The sequence below is a fragment of the Rhipicephalus microplus genome, chromosome X (assembly GCF_043290135.1).
Source record: "Rhipicephalus microplus isolate Deutch F79 chromosome X, USDA_Rmic, whole genome shotgun sequence".
Taxonomy (NCBI): domain Eukaryota; kingdom Metazoa; phylum Arthropoda; class Arachnida; order Ixodida; family Ixodidae; genus Rhipicephalus; species Rhipicephalus microplus.
Genome location: NC_134710.1, coordinates 122,209,075 through 122,222,752, shown reverse-complemented (window position 1 = coordinate 122,222,752; position 13,678 = coordinate 122,209,075).

The following is a 13,678-nucleotide window of genomic DNA, read 5'->3' as shown; positions in this document are numbered from 1 at the left end:
TAGTGACAAGGACCTGCGTGCCTTAAGTGATGTCAAGGGCGTGACATGGAGTGTGACAGCCAGGGAGGCAGCAACACTTTTTTGGTACCCACTCTTATAAAGACGTCACTGGTTTTGGTGTGGGTGTGTACCATTTGCGAATTATATTGGTCAACATCGTGATATTTAAGTATAACTTATCAGCATTAAAGTTGTAGATTTTTAGCATCATCTTTGTCCCGTCATCTCTGTTTCTTTGTATGCGTCCTATATGTGCTTCCTTGCTTGTATTTCGCTTGCGCTCGCTGCGTTGGCGCATGCCTTTTGGCACTTTAATGAGCGCGTGCGATTATCACACGCGAAGAACGCTTGGAGCGCAGCAGTAGTGATCTGGCTCCACTCTACGCAACAGCATGCGCTAAGGTACTTCGGTCACCCATAAGGAATAGGTTTATCTTCTTGCGGCAACGTGCCACAAGAAGATATACCCATTTCTTGTAGGTTTCATCCTTCAGGTTTTACCTTTTCATCGGTGATTTCAATTGGTTGTCATTAGGACCTTTTTAATATAGCTGCGTTGTAGTACGCTATAAGGAGGCATAAATCTCTGATCAGCTTCTCTCTCCCGAGTCCCCCTCACCAACACACACACAGACACACACACACACACACACACACACACACACACACACACACACACACACACACACACACACACACACACACACACACACACACACACCTGTTTCGGTGAATTGTATACGAAAAGTGATTAAGATAAACCGAAAATAAGCCTCGACAGGTGAGAGAACCGATGAAATCCTGCGATGTCATTGCTTCGAAAAATTAGGCTTCATAATTCATGACAGAAGGATTCATAACAGAAGATTCACAAACCACGAGACTCAGTCACACAGTGGTGTGATGCTGCGAGCGGAGGATTCAGAAGTGTCAGAGACAAACATTATTGCACCATAGCCTGCGCCGTCAAAATGCTTTGGTTGTAATCAACTTCTTCGCCTTTCTGGGCCCAGATTGACAATAGAGTCGCGAAGACACAACAGCGATATATACATAGCGTTCGTGTGCACTCCCGAGCGATAATATATATAGCGGCAAAAATGCCTCTAATGTAATAGCATGGCTCGAGCACGCCATGCAATGCGCTTTCTTCCTTGATGCAGCGCAGAAAACATGCAGTTTCTCAGCTTTTCTCAAACAGAGTTGCGTGATATGCTCATCTTGCAGTGAAGAATTTTGTGCTCTGCTTTGGAGACGTTATGCCAGCTCCATTTCTTGGTGTGAATATCGCGCGTGCAGTGGTATGCAGTAAACCACTGAATATCGCGCGTCTAGAATGAATAGCCAGGAAACGTGATAAATAAACAGTTTGTTCTTAAAACCAGAAAAAAAAAAACGATAGCTATAACTGCTATCCAGGAAAGATACCCCCAAATATCAAAAGACTCGACATCTCTTGCACGTTTCAATCCGCATTAATTCACGCTTACTTGTTTTAATCTACTATAATGCATCCAATTAATGGGTTGACTTCAATAGGGGTTTATAGTTAGAGTAGTAGAAGACGACAGATGAATATCTGAAATTCAAATTCTAGAAACTCTTGGGTTGAGGCCCGACTCCTTCCAATAATAAGTGTGGGCTCTCGACGTGACAGAACCACGATATAGAGAGAGAAATAAATTTTATTGTAAAGATATTACATGGAGCTCCACCGAAGTAACGTCTTGGGAATGTTTGCTCATTCGGGGTTCTCTAACGTCCACTCAGTATACTAGTTTCAAGTATCTCTCCTCTATTGAAATACGGCATGCGCGATTAGACTTGAAGATGCGTTTTTCGGGTCAGCAGCTGAGCATCGAAGCCACTGCACCACCGCAGCGGCCTTAATAAAGGATTTATCCTTAATAAACCGAGTTTGTTTTCACAGTGCAGCTGTTGGACGTTTGGTGGTTTCATGCATGTTTATAGACACATGATATTTGGACCGAGTACTACTACGTTAGTTCGGCGAATGAGACCGCAAAAGTCAACACTGCTGGCTGAGCTTATTGATTGCCTAACTCGACATTCAAAATGTGATCACGCCGCGGATAGCCTAGGAGTAACGTGCACTATGTGCAGCACGCTGAAACTCGCAAATGATGTGCTGTCGTCACATTAGCACTCGGCTTTTTTCATTGTCTTCACAGCGACTACAGAAGTGACACCTTGCACCGTCCGCATCGTTTCGAGATGCGCGCCGTTGAAACGAGCGAAAGGGCAGGCATGCCGGGTGATATGGGACGAGCGTGCGCAGTACGCGCTCCCGGACAGAGCCGTGCAGCCGCCAGAAGGCGCAGCGACGCGCCTCTGCACGTGCTCCCGTGGTCTCTAAAATTATGCACTCGACTGTACGTGAATGTTGTAGCATTCACGGCTCCCGCTGTTGCGTTAGTTCCCGTGGATATCAGCGACTGCCAGCAACCGTTGAAATTAACATTCGCTTTCTTTATATGCATACCTGCAGTGTTTGTCTCAAATAGCGCGTCTCTATTTTCGTGATCGTTCGGCATGGTAAGTGTTTGCAATTGACACCTCTCAATCGACTCTGCATTCGTCAGCCTTCATCCATCTTTACATTACTGTAATTTGCAAGAGAGCCTTGGCGACCACCTGCCTAGACGACCAGCTTCGGCTGCATGGTTGTCGCTGCCACTCGCTCTCAAGTCACGGCGGACTGACGACGTTTTCCTGAAGCAGCAAGGCCAAGCCGATCTTTTGATCGTTAAATAAATGTTTACTCTTTCCGTCGATGATTCCCGCGACCATCGGCATAGAAACGACAGGTTGGTTGCTAATTCGTTGCCTTAGCTTGGACATGTTTTACACGAGTCACCGATTATAGCGTGCCTTTTAACGGCATCTTTTACAGTCGCGTTGCCGTGTGACAAGCGCACCGTAACGTCCCGAAAAAGTGTATACAGCATTGTACATTACGTGTGCTTACGTTAAACGCAAATACGCGTAATGTACACTGTTTATCGTGTAATGTAAAGAAACGTTACTCTGAAACAGTCTATAAAGTGTTTATTGAAGCCATACTTATTTATAATAAACATGCATACTGGCGTTTTACGTGCAGTAACCATGATCAGATGATTTGCACAAAAAAAAGTTTGCAGAACTTTTGGGGGGGGGGGGGGGGAGGGGGGAGACTCCGGAATTGATTTGAACACTTGAACTTCTTTAACATGCATGCACCTTTATCTTAGCTCACGAGCATATTTGCATTTCATCCTAATCGAAATAAGGCCCCTTCAGCAGGGATCAAACATGCAGTTTCGGCAGCACAGCTAGTTAGCTATGTGCAATCGCAACATATAAAAAGATACATATTGAAACAAGGTAACCAGATGTACCTCTAAAAGGCGTCTAATTAGCGCATCGCTCTGACCAATAATCTGGCTTTTCGAAGCAATAAATTGAAGTCACAAGTGTAGGGCACAATTATGGCGCAGCTAGATCTAGTAGCTGTGAAAGCATGTTGCTAGCTGCTATTTGTGACGACTCTTGATTACAGTCGCAAATTAGTCTCAAGTATTCATCAGAAATTTGTTTTGACAAAAAAGTTAATATTATCAAAATGACCCTGCAACACTTTTGTTTAAGTAATTTTCGGGTGGCTTTGTTAAACTAGCTTATTGCCAGACGAATCGACTGGCGCATTTTTTTTTATAATCTTTCAAGTAAGAGCAGAGTTACCGGAATGTGGCGCACGCTTCTAGCACATTCTCTCTCCTTTCGTTCCAGCAAGTGCGCTGAAAGCTACGCAGGGAGAAGGATGACAAGCGGACAAAAAGCAACCGTTCGACAGCACGTGTCGTGACCTTAAGCACTTGATTTCTTTTTCTCTCGAACGCGGAGCTTACACTTAGCGTGATCGCTCGCGCGAGTGCGTGCCGACATACCGCGACGGCCACTGTAACTATGCATGCAGCTCACGGTGCTAAAATTAGCGAATAAGTGGCCGCGGATATTGGGCTTACTGTGCGTTCATTTTGGTTTATGGCATCATTTGTCGACAAAATAGAGAACGATTTGTATCCGACTTTGAACATTAATTCTTTATTCCAGCCACATGCTGCACTATAATATTTGGCTGGCATGTTTTTAAGAGCCTCGACTACTGATCAGCAGCGTTTTCTTACAATGTTGAAAAAGTGTTGCAGGGCCAATACATTTTCTCTTCGTACAGCTCGGCCGGCCCCATTTGTACGTACGGTTTACTATCTGTGCGCTTTTATGACTCAAAGCTAGCGGATGGTTCTGCGTAAACAGTTGCATCTGACTTCACTAGCGCAAGTATACGCAAGTTACCTGGTTCGTTGTCGGCAACGTAAATTACCAAGAAATGTCAGCTGCTTGGGCAACTCATTTTCACAAAAGACATGAAATAAATGTCGTGAGGTTTCCAAAGAAAGTTAGTTATATCCAGTACCGATTCTTAGCCTGCTTTTAGTATCCCAATTAAACAAGCCAGCGGAGGCGCGAAAAAGCACGCACATTCTTTGGCCCATTCTCTAGCTTGTTTAATATTCGTTATGCATATGCACACAACACATGCAGTTCCCGATGGCACGTGCGTTTTTATGTATACGTGTGTGTTGAATAAAAATTTCTGCTGGAAGTCAGCGCTCGTGTCAGTGGTTCCTTGTTTATTTGTTTGTGTTTGCGTGTCAGCGCTATCTTAATTAGGATAAAGGCAATAGATAAAGAGAGCCGAAAAGGAATGGAGTAAAACGGGAAAGGGAATCGAGGAGGAGGGTGACGAGGAAATTCGAGAGGGAAGACAAGTAAAACAGCGAAGAGGTTTTCTCGCTGAGGCTTTTCTTCAGCTTCGCTGTCCCTTGGTGTAGGCGATAGTGAAGCCACGCCTGGATTTTTTGATGATCATCTCTCAGCTCATCTGATGGAACGTTCACCGTACGAGCACTTGATTCAAGCACAGAGACACGTTCCGCGTAGTTGTCAGTTTATTCACTACGTCCGCTGCAGGACTCGAGAAAGCTCTGACGCTCTGCTACCTCTCCGCTTTTCTGTCCGCTGACTCATTTGTATGCCTGATCCTCTCTCGCCTTGCACTGCACTGTCCTTGTCGAACATACTGTTACTTTAATGAATCACCGCGTCATCGTGTCACCATCGTGTCAATCGTCATTTACAAGCGTATTCTCAGAAGTCATCATCATCATCATCTGCCTGAATACGTCCACTGCAGAAAGAAGGCCTCTCCCATGTTCCGCCAGTCAACTTGGTCCTGTGCTTGCTGCTGCCAATTTATGCCCGCAAACTTCTTAATCTCATCTGCCCACCTAACCTTCCGTCTCCCCCTAACCCGCTTGCCTTCTCTAGAAATCCAGTTTGTTACCCTTAATGACCAGTGGTTATCCCGTCTACTTCCTATATGCCCGGCCCATGTCCATTTACTCTTCTTGATTTCAACTACGATATCCGTAACCCCGGTTTGTTCCCTAATCCACTCCGCTAAGAAGTAGCAACGTCTAATATAGCAATGATAAACCGTCACGACGGTCGTACGAGCAAACCACCCTATTATAGCTGCCGTTGCATGGTTTTCCTTCCCCGTACATGTCGTGGCACAGACTATAGGCTTCTGCCCGCCGGCAGCACAAAAGCATTGACACCACTTGGCGACCGTATATGACTCACGGAGGGACGCCTGATGCAAGTGAGAAATGTTTACGAGAAGTTTTCCTCCTTTATACACTCGCTCCCTGTCTGCTAAGCACAGAACTCACTTATGAGCCGACTCACTCGGTCTCACTAAGACTCACATCAAGTCGTGAGCCTGAGTCTTAGTGAGTCTGGGTCAGTTATATTTTGGTAAGTTGAGTCCGAGTGAGCCCGGCCAAAGAAAAATTTGGTGAGTGTGAGTACGAGTGAGTCCAAAGCGCAAGGTATATTTCTCGAGTGGGTCTGAGAGTGTTCTACATCGTTTAGTCTATCCCAGATGCTACCTACTCATCTTCATTATTACTATTAGCTTTATCTGAATCAACGTTTAGACTCATGTTTACCCACACGTATTCAAAAGCGATATCGTTCATACACCATTTCAATATCGATTGAACAGAGGCGTGCCCCGCCGCGGTGGTCTAGTGGCTATAGGGTATACTCGGCTGCTGACCCGCACGTCGCGAGATCAAATCCCGGCTGCGGCGGCTGCATTTCTGATGGAGGCAGGAATGCTGTAGGCCCGTGTGCTTTATGATTTGTGATCACGCTAAAGAACCCCAGGTGGTCGAAATTTCCGGAGCCCTCCACTACGGCGCCTCTCATAATCATATGGTGGTTTTGGGACGTTAAACCCCACATATCAATCAATCAATGAACAGAGGCGTGAATTGCGCTCGGGGTGGGGGTGCTATGATTTCCCCTGCCAACTTTTCTAGAGTCGTTTTTAATGAATTTATCTTACGCTTCCATCTCTTTCAAAAAATACATTTAGTGGTTTGCAACCACTAATTATTATTCAAAGGAAGCATATCAAAAGGTGCCAAGAACAGCCCCAATCACGTGAGATATTGGCGTCAAAGAGCATTGACGTAAAGTTGAAAATTGGCAGATTCCACGTACAGTGAGAATCAATGATATACGAAGCACGAATGAGTAAGGTTGATATGCCACTTCAAAATCTTCACAGCGTTACGAGGTGGACGAACGTAGTACACACTGAATTTAAGTAGGTTATGCGCACCCAGGTGTCTGGATAAGATGCAAGTATGTTCTTTATAGTCGCGTAACGACGGCACCACTAACGTTTGAAATATTAGCCCCAGCAGTGTAGGCATGTCAATTATGCCTTAAATGACTTCAATGTGATGATTATCATGTTGGCGCCTGGCATTTGTGTTCGTCGTCCATTCACGTCACGTAATACCAAATTTCGTGTATGTGAAGCTAGTGAGATGGCCGCGAGCGCGCTACGAGCGTAGCATGTGGTCATGTTTTACATGACACGCATATCATGACTATCATGTTTGGATGTGCCAGTTACCTTTGTCGTCCTTTTACGCCACGTAATACCAAATTTAGTAGTATGTGACGCTATAGCAAAACGGCCGCGAGCACATTATGAGCGTGGTATATAGTCATGTTCTTACAATATACGCATGCCACGATTATCATGTTTGCACCAGTCAAATACCTTCGTCATCCATTCACGTCACGTAATACCAAATTTGGTATATGTGAAGCCAGCAAAACGGCGACGAGCGCATCATGAGCGTACCATGTAGTCATCTCTTACATGACACGCATGTCATGATTATCGTGTTTGGACGTGTCGTTTACCTTCGTCGTCCGTTCGTGTGACGTAATACCAAATTTGTTAAACGCCTCCCAACCTCGGCCAGGGGGCGCGGTGCCACGCGCGTTTCGCCGTCTTTCAAGAAAAATCCCGGTCGCTCAGTACCCCGCTTCCGCCTTCTGTCTGCGCCGTCTCAGCAGGCTCACGCGCTCTGCACGCGCTGTTGTCTGGTAACCCTGCACGTGCAGCGTCACCTGTCACTTGTTCCGAGGGTTTGAAAAGATTGTAAAAACTTTTTCATATTGTGAATCTCATCATAACCGAGAGCGAATCATTGAGAACCTTTGCGGTACCAAGCAAGTCAAACACGATGTCTTTGAGCGAGTGCTATGTGCATGTCGATAGTGAACAGCCGCCTTTTTATGACATTAAAAGTGATTTAAATTCTATATGTATGTTACCGGTGAAACGCGAATTTGCTGCGGCAGTCATGTCTTCTCGTAGCTGTCGGCAAACCACCACCACGCTTTCGCGTGCGTTTGCATATAGCGTTCGGATTTTGATTGCTTGAGTGCCCAGTTTGTCACGAGGCTTTAAATTTATTAGGAGGTCAATGTGAAGAAACTAAAGTACGTCTATTTTGTTGAGTCACTGGTACCATTGCAATACGCAGCGTTCAGTTTCATTAAAGTTTCACATTTGCCGAGGTTTTCATCGGATATTAACAAGGTTGGATCGTAAGTTCAATGACACCTTTGATTTTTTTCGCAGCTCCTTTGAAAGTATATAGATGCGCACAAGAACAAAGGTATTTTATGTCCACTTTGACCATGCATGTTTCTTACAGTGCATGTTTAATTTCGGATAGTATCCACGCCTGACCACTGTCAGCGTGCCCACTGATTGATTGATTGATTTGTGGGGTTTAACGTCCCAAAACCACCATATGATTATGAGAGACGCCGTAGTGGAGAGCTCCGGAAATTTAGACCACCTGGGGTTCTTTAACGTGCACCCGAATCTGAGCACACGGGCCTACAACATTTCCGCCTCCATCGGAAATGCAGCCGCTGCAGCCGGGATTTGAACCCGCGACCTGCGGGTCAGCAGCCGAGTACCTTAGCCACTAGACCACCACGGTGGGGGTGCCCACTGATTAGAATGTCGATTTGGTCGTTTTGACAGCTGGCTTGGTCGTCATCATATCATACATTACTCACTAGGATGGAGAATGTTTTTAGTTAGACCGACATTTTCCCCTGATAACTGCGTCAAAGTTTGCAAAATCATCGAAAATTTTATATATGCCTTGGCTCTTTTTTCAACTCGTTGTATTAGCGGCAGCTGTATATCGCCCGCAGCTCAGGCGCATGCAAGGATATAATATTTTACATGCCGAAACCATCATATCAATAGGAGGCACGCCGTGGTGTTGGACTCCAGATTGATTCCGGCCACATGAAGTGTTTCTTTTTTTTTGTGCACCTAAGTCTATGTGAAGTGTAAGGCGCCACGACAACGGACAGAGGGTGCACACACACCGAGGGTCACTTCTGTTTACATTTAGCGTCATACCAGCATACGCTTGAAATATGCAACACCAAAACGCCCTCTCTGCCATTCTCGCACCAAAATCTGAGCGCACTGTTACTGCGTTTCGCTTCCGTGGAAATGCAGCTCGGGAATTGAACTTGTAGCGTCGTGCCAGTCTTGGCCATCTGCCGCACTAAAGAAGAGATCCACGTGGCTCGTGCCCACTCAATTATTGGCCGATCCCCCACAGTGAGCCACAAGGGAAGGGCAAAAAGAACAAGAACATGATGCGGGAGCCACGAGGAATTCAGAACGGCCTAACTCCTGGCCTGGCTTGGCGCTGCAGCCGCGACTCCGCCTGCGTCCCAAATAAAGCTGTGTCCTCGGCATGGGCTCATCGCCGCCGTCTCGCCTCTCCTTCCTCAATAAACTCATGACTTCGATAATAGCATCGCAACACCTCAGCATGCTAACTTATTGGTGTGTGTAGCTTGCAACACCTGTACGTATATACGCTCAGCGTGAACCCGCAGCGTAAATCTGTTTACACTGAGCGGTGACGAGAAGTCTACAGTCATCAGCTGAATGAAACATTTGAAGGGCTCACAGTACGGTATTTTGAGAGTATTAAGCTAGGAAGCTCCACCGCTTTCGCCCTACCAATGGTTGTCTCGGAAAGCCAGTTCCCAATCGCGAAATGTACAACAGTCCTCTATTTGCTGTAGTTTCAGTTTAAACGCACTTTTGCTTATTATGAGTCCAGTCATCACGTTTTTTTTTTCAGTTAATTCATAGTTTGTAGTACTGTGCACGACAAAAATATTCAGAGTAACGCGACCGCGGAGTAAAGGCAAACTGCCACAATACACTCTTGACACCTTTGCTTTTCGCACTGCTTGCATTGGAAATGGTGGAACTTGACGGGCAAATTTCAGGTCTTCGTCATGTTTAAATTCTTGCAGCTGCTTACAATGCAGCCGCAGTGCGTGCCTGATTTCCAGGATGATGATGGAGCGCCGCCTATAGCACGCAAAAGGCGATATAAGCGCCCCAAAGAACACGTTTTCCGTGCACGCAATGGGAAAACCCAGCAAGCGCGGCCCGTCAGAGCGACCGGAGCTTTGCCCTCTTACCGCTGGGGCGGTGAACGGCGCTGCGTAAACTTGAGGCTGTCTTCCCTATATATGAAGCTAGCTAAACATCCGGAAGCGCATCATGAGCGTTGAATGTAGTCATGTTCTTACATGACACCCATGTCATTATTTCTACATTAAGGCCTGCCACTTATGTTCTCCATGCAGTCATGTAATACCATACCAGCTTTGCAGTAAGTCATGTGAACGACACCACCGCAAGAGCAGCAAGACCCTTACACGTAAGTCATGACATTCATGATACGCATGTCATGATTTTTATGTTGACTAGTCAGTTATGTCCATCATACAGTCATGTTATGCCATAAACATTTTGGTATAGATCCCATCATCGAAACGGCCAGGGTAGCTGAAAGTCAGACGGTAAGTTGGGCCAGTTGGCTAGGATCCATCGTGAACTTACAGCGCAACACCAGTAAAAAATACAGGACAAGGCTGTAAGTAAGTTCACGATAGCTGAAAGTCGTAGGCGGATAGATAGATAGATAGATAGATAGATAGATAGATAGATAGATAGATAGATAGATAGATAGATAGATAGATAGATAGATAGATAGATAGATAGATAGATAGATAGATAGATAGATAGATAGATAGATAGATAGATAGATAGATAGATAGATAGATACGCTCAAAGTCGCCGAAGCTGGCTAAGAAATTCTGGTTTAACGGACTAATCAGTCGACTCACTCGCACTCACTCAGACACATATCAAGCCTTGAGTCTGAGATTGAGTGAGTCGGGTGGAGTGATATTTTGGCGAGTTTGAGTCCAAGTGAGGCTGGTCGAAGAAAATTCTGGTGAGTATGAGCCCGAGTGAGTCCGGCTGAGAAAAAAAATTCATGAGTTTAAGTCAGACCTAAGCGCAAAATATTATTCATGGGTGAGTCTGTGTGAGTTTCACAAGGTTTGCTGACCTGCGCTGCTAAGTATAGGGAGCGAGTATTGAGCAACTAAGCAACGGACAGTCATTACTAATTAGTATACGTTGACAGTTTTTCGCAAATTCCTGCATTGAACAGATATAGACGCTAGTGCACTGGTTCTCCCCATAACAGCAAAAAATTTGCCCTATTCACATGCTTTCCAGTGGACAGACACATTTTGTGTTTATAGTAAGATATTTTAAAGATCATACGCACATATTTAAGCCACTTGGACATGCAGCTTTACCAATTAAGAAAAAAAATAAGCACGCATTCACCTGTCTCTCAGATCTCACTGACTTGACATACTCCCACGAGCGAGAATTCACCACTCAAACTCTCACCCGCTCGCATTCACCTTGGTGCACTTTGACTCATTTTCTTCCGCTCGGCATCAGCTTGAGTCCTTTAGTGACTTACATGCGAACGCGTTCTGAATAGGGATAGCCGACACCACCACCTGCGAACGCTGCGGCGACAAAGAAACCATTCGACATGTTCCGCGGGACTGTCCTGATGAAACCACACAGATACAATCTCTTTGTTTCTGTGTTAGACGACCAGCATTTATCAGAAGACTATTACACCATCGTCCAGACTTAACATTTTAGAAGAAGGCTTACAAGCGCTACTAGGCTTCCTGCGATCTACTTCCGTATCCTGCGATTATACTTCGTGGGATCTATAACTGGCGATGTTTCCCTAATTCTTTCTTTTTTTCTTTATTTCTTTTTCAACCCCCCTATTCCCCAACCCCCGTGCATATACCGGATACTACCTTCTGGTTAACCTCCCTGCCTTCCTATTCTCTTTATATGCTGGCCACGGCGTCAAAGTCTGGCCGTGGCGGCCACACTTTCGATGGAAGCAAAAACTCTAGAGGTCCGTGCGCTTAGATTAAGGTGCACGGTAAAGGACACCGTGGATGGTCAAAACTTCCGGAGCCTTCTACTACGGTGCCTCTCACAATCAAATCGTGGTTTTGGGACTTTCAACCCCACCAATCATTATATTATTGTCACTCCCTACTGCCATTAGGACTCGCTTCTATCGCCTCGTCAATCGATACACTCCAACTCAATCTCTTATTCTCCGTCACTCGAAGTTTCTTATGCTGATATCCCCGCCCCCTATCACTAAATGGGTCTCACTTACACAGATTATAGGATTAACGGTTGCGGTATAAGGCGTCCACGTATGATTGAATTCACGCAACTGGATTTTGGGCGCAAATATCAGACGCTCCATTTTCAGCAAGACGCCCTGTAACATCCGCCACAAATATGGTGTGTTGCTAAAACCTTGTTGTGTAAATAAGTGAACCGTATAAAGTTTCTAAGCAGCATAGAGCTTGCAAAGAAAAGGTGCGTTTGAACCATAATTATAAAAAAAAATTATTTCTCAAGGAACAAAAAAATGCAGCATGTAACAATGTATTTAGTAGCAACCACGAGTATAGAATCAAGGGAGAACTCAAGGAAGAAAACAGAGAACAAACCAGGAACAAGAACTTATTTTCCATTGTGCAGTGCCGTTGCAGAGTGATGTTGTCAGTGCGCTGCCCAGGCGCATCACGCACAGCGAACAGTTTCGAAACTGACACTCGTGATTATCAAGAAAAGGAACCTGGTGCGTGCATCCCCAAAGCCCGAGATCACTCGGAGAACACAAATTCGGGCGTACGACCGGTGAACCATGCGTTTCTTGCATCGTGCGTTCTCTGTCGTGAGAAAAAGTATGGTCGATCTCATTTCAGCGGATAGGAAAGTGCAGCTGCAACTATAGACGAGAGCACTCAACATCCTTGCTTGGCGCTTCGGCGTTTCCCTTTCTGTTCCTCGCATACCAGCAACCTGCACAGCTGGAATTTCATTTTGGTTCTTATTTTTCGATTCTTATAAATGGATTTCTTGAATTTATTTCCAACTATTTTGTACTGCTTGGATTTCATATATCATGTCTCATTCACAACTGCCTTGGTCACCCTACCCCACATTTTGATGCGGGTGAAGTGCTGTAGAGGGCCGTGTAGTATGTGGAGTCAGGGCACAATAAAGAACATCAGATGATCTAACTTTATGGAGCCCTCCCATGTGCCTTGCCTCATCACCAAATCATGATTTGGCACGTGAAATCCCAGAAATTATTATTCTTCATCAGCTAAGATTCAATTCATCGTTTTTCGTATGAAGCACGAAAACACCGCAAGAACAGAAAAGGACTAAAGTTAAGGCCTGAACACATGCGCGCGTTACAGGTTGTCAGTGCGTCGCCTTTAGACGCGGCGCCACGCCCTCTCCGAACAGAGAGAGAGAGAGAGAGGGCGTGAGGCTACGCTCTCATCTCCCTCCATAGGGAGAGGAGGTAGCGCCGTGTCAAAGCCAAGCGCTGGCACTCTGCAACGCGTATGTATGGTTAGGCACTGCGCCATGCTCCCTACTGGGCTGTAGAAATTAGGTGCCTTCTTCCTCTTCTAACCACCGCCACGACCTCCACGTATGGCCAGGCCTTTAACGATAACCCAGCGCTATCCACCGTTCAAGGCCCATTCGTTGACGCGTCCCCCAGTCCGATGCTTTCACACTTTTTATATCTCGTCGCATATCTTGGACTCTGATTTGATTCTTGTTCTTATTCAGCTATGAAGCTTTTGTTCTCCCCTGACCTACCCTTCTATTTTTCTCCGGACGTGCACAAGTCCTACGGGCAATTCATGCTACTCGCTCGCCCTCTCCTACGAAGGCTAAAAGGTG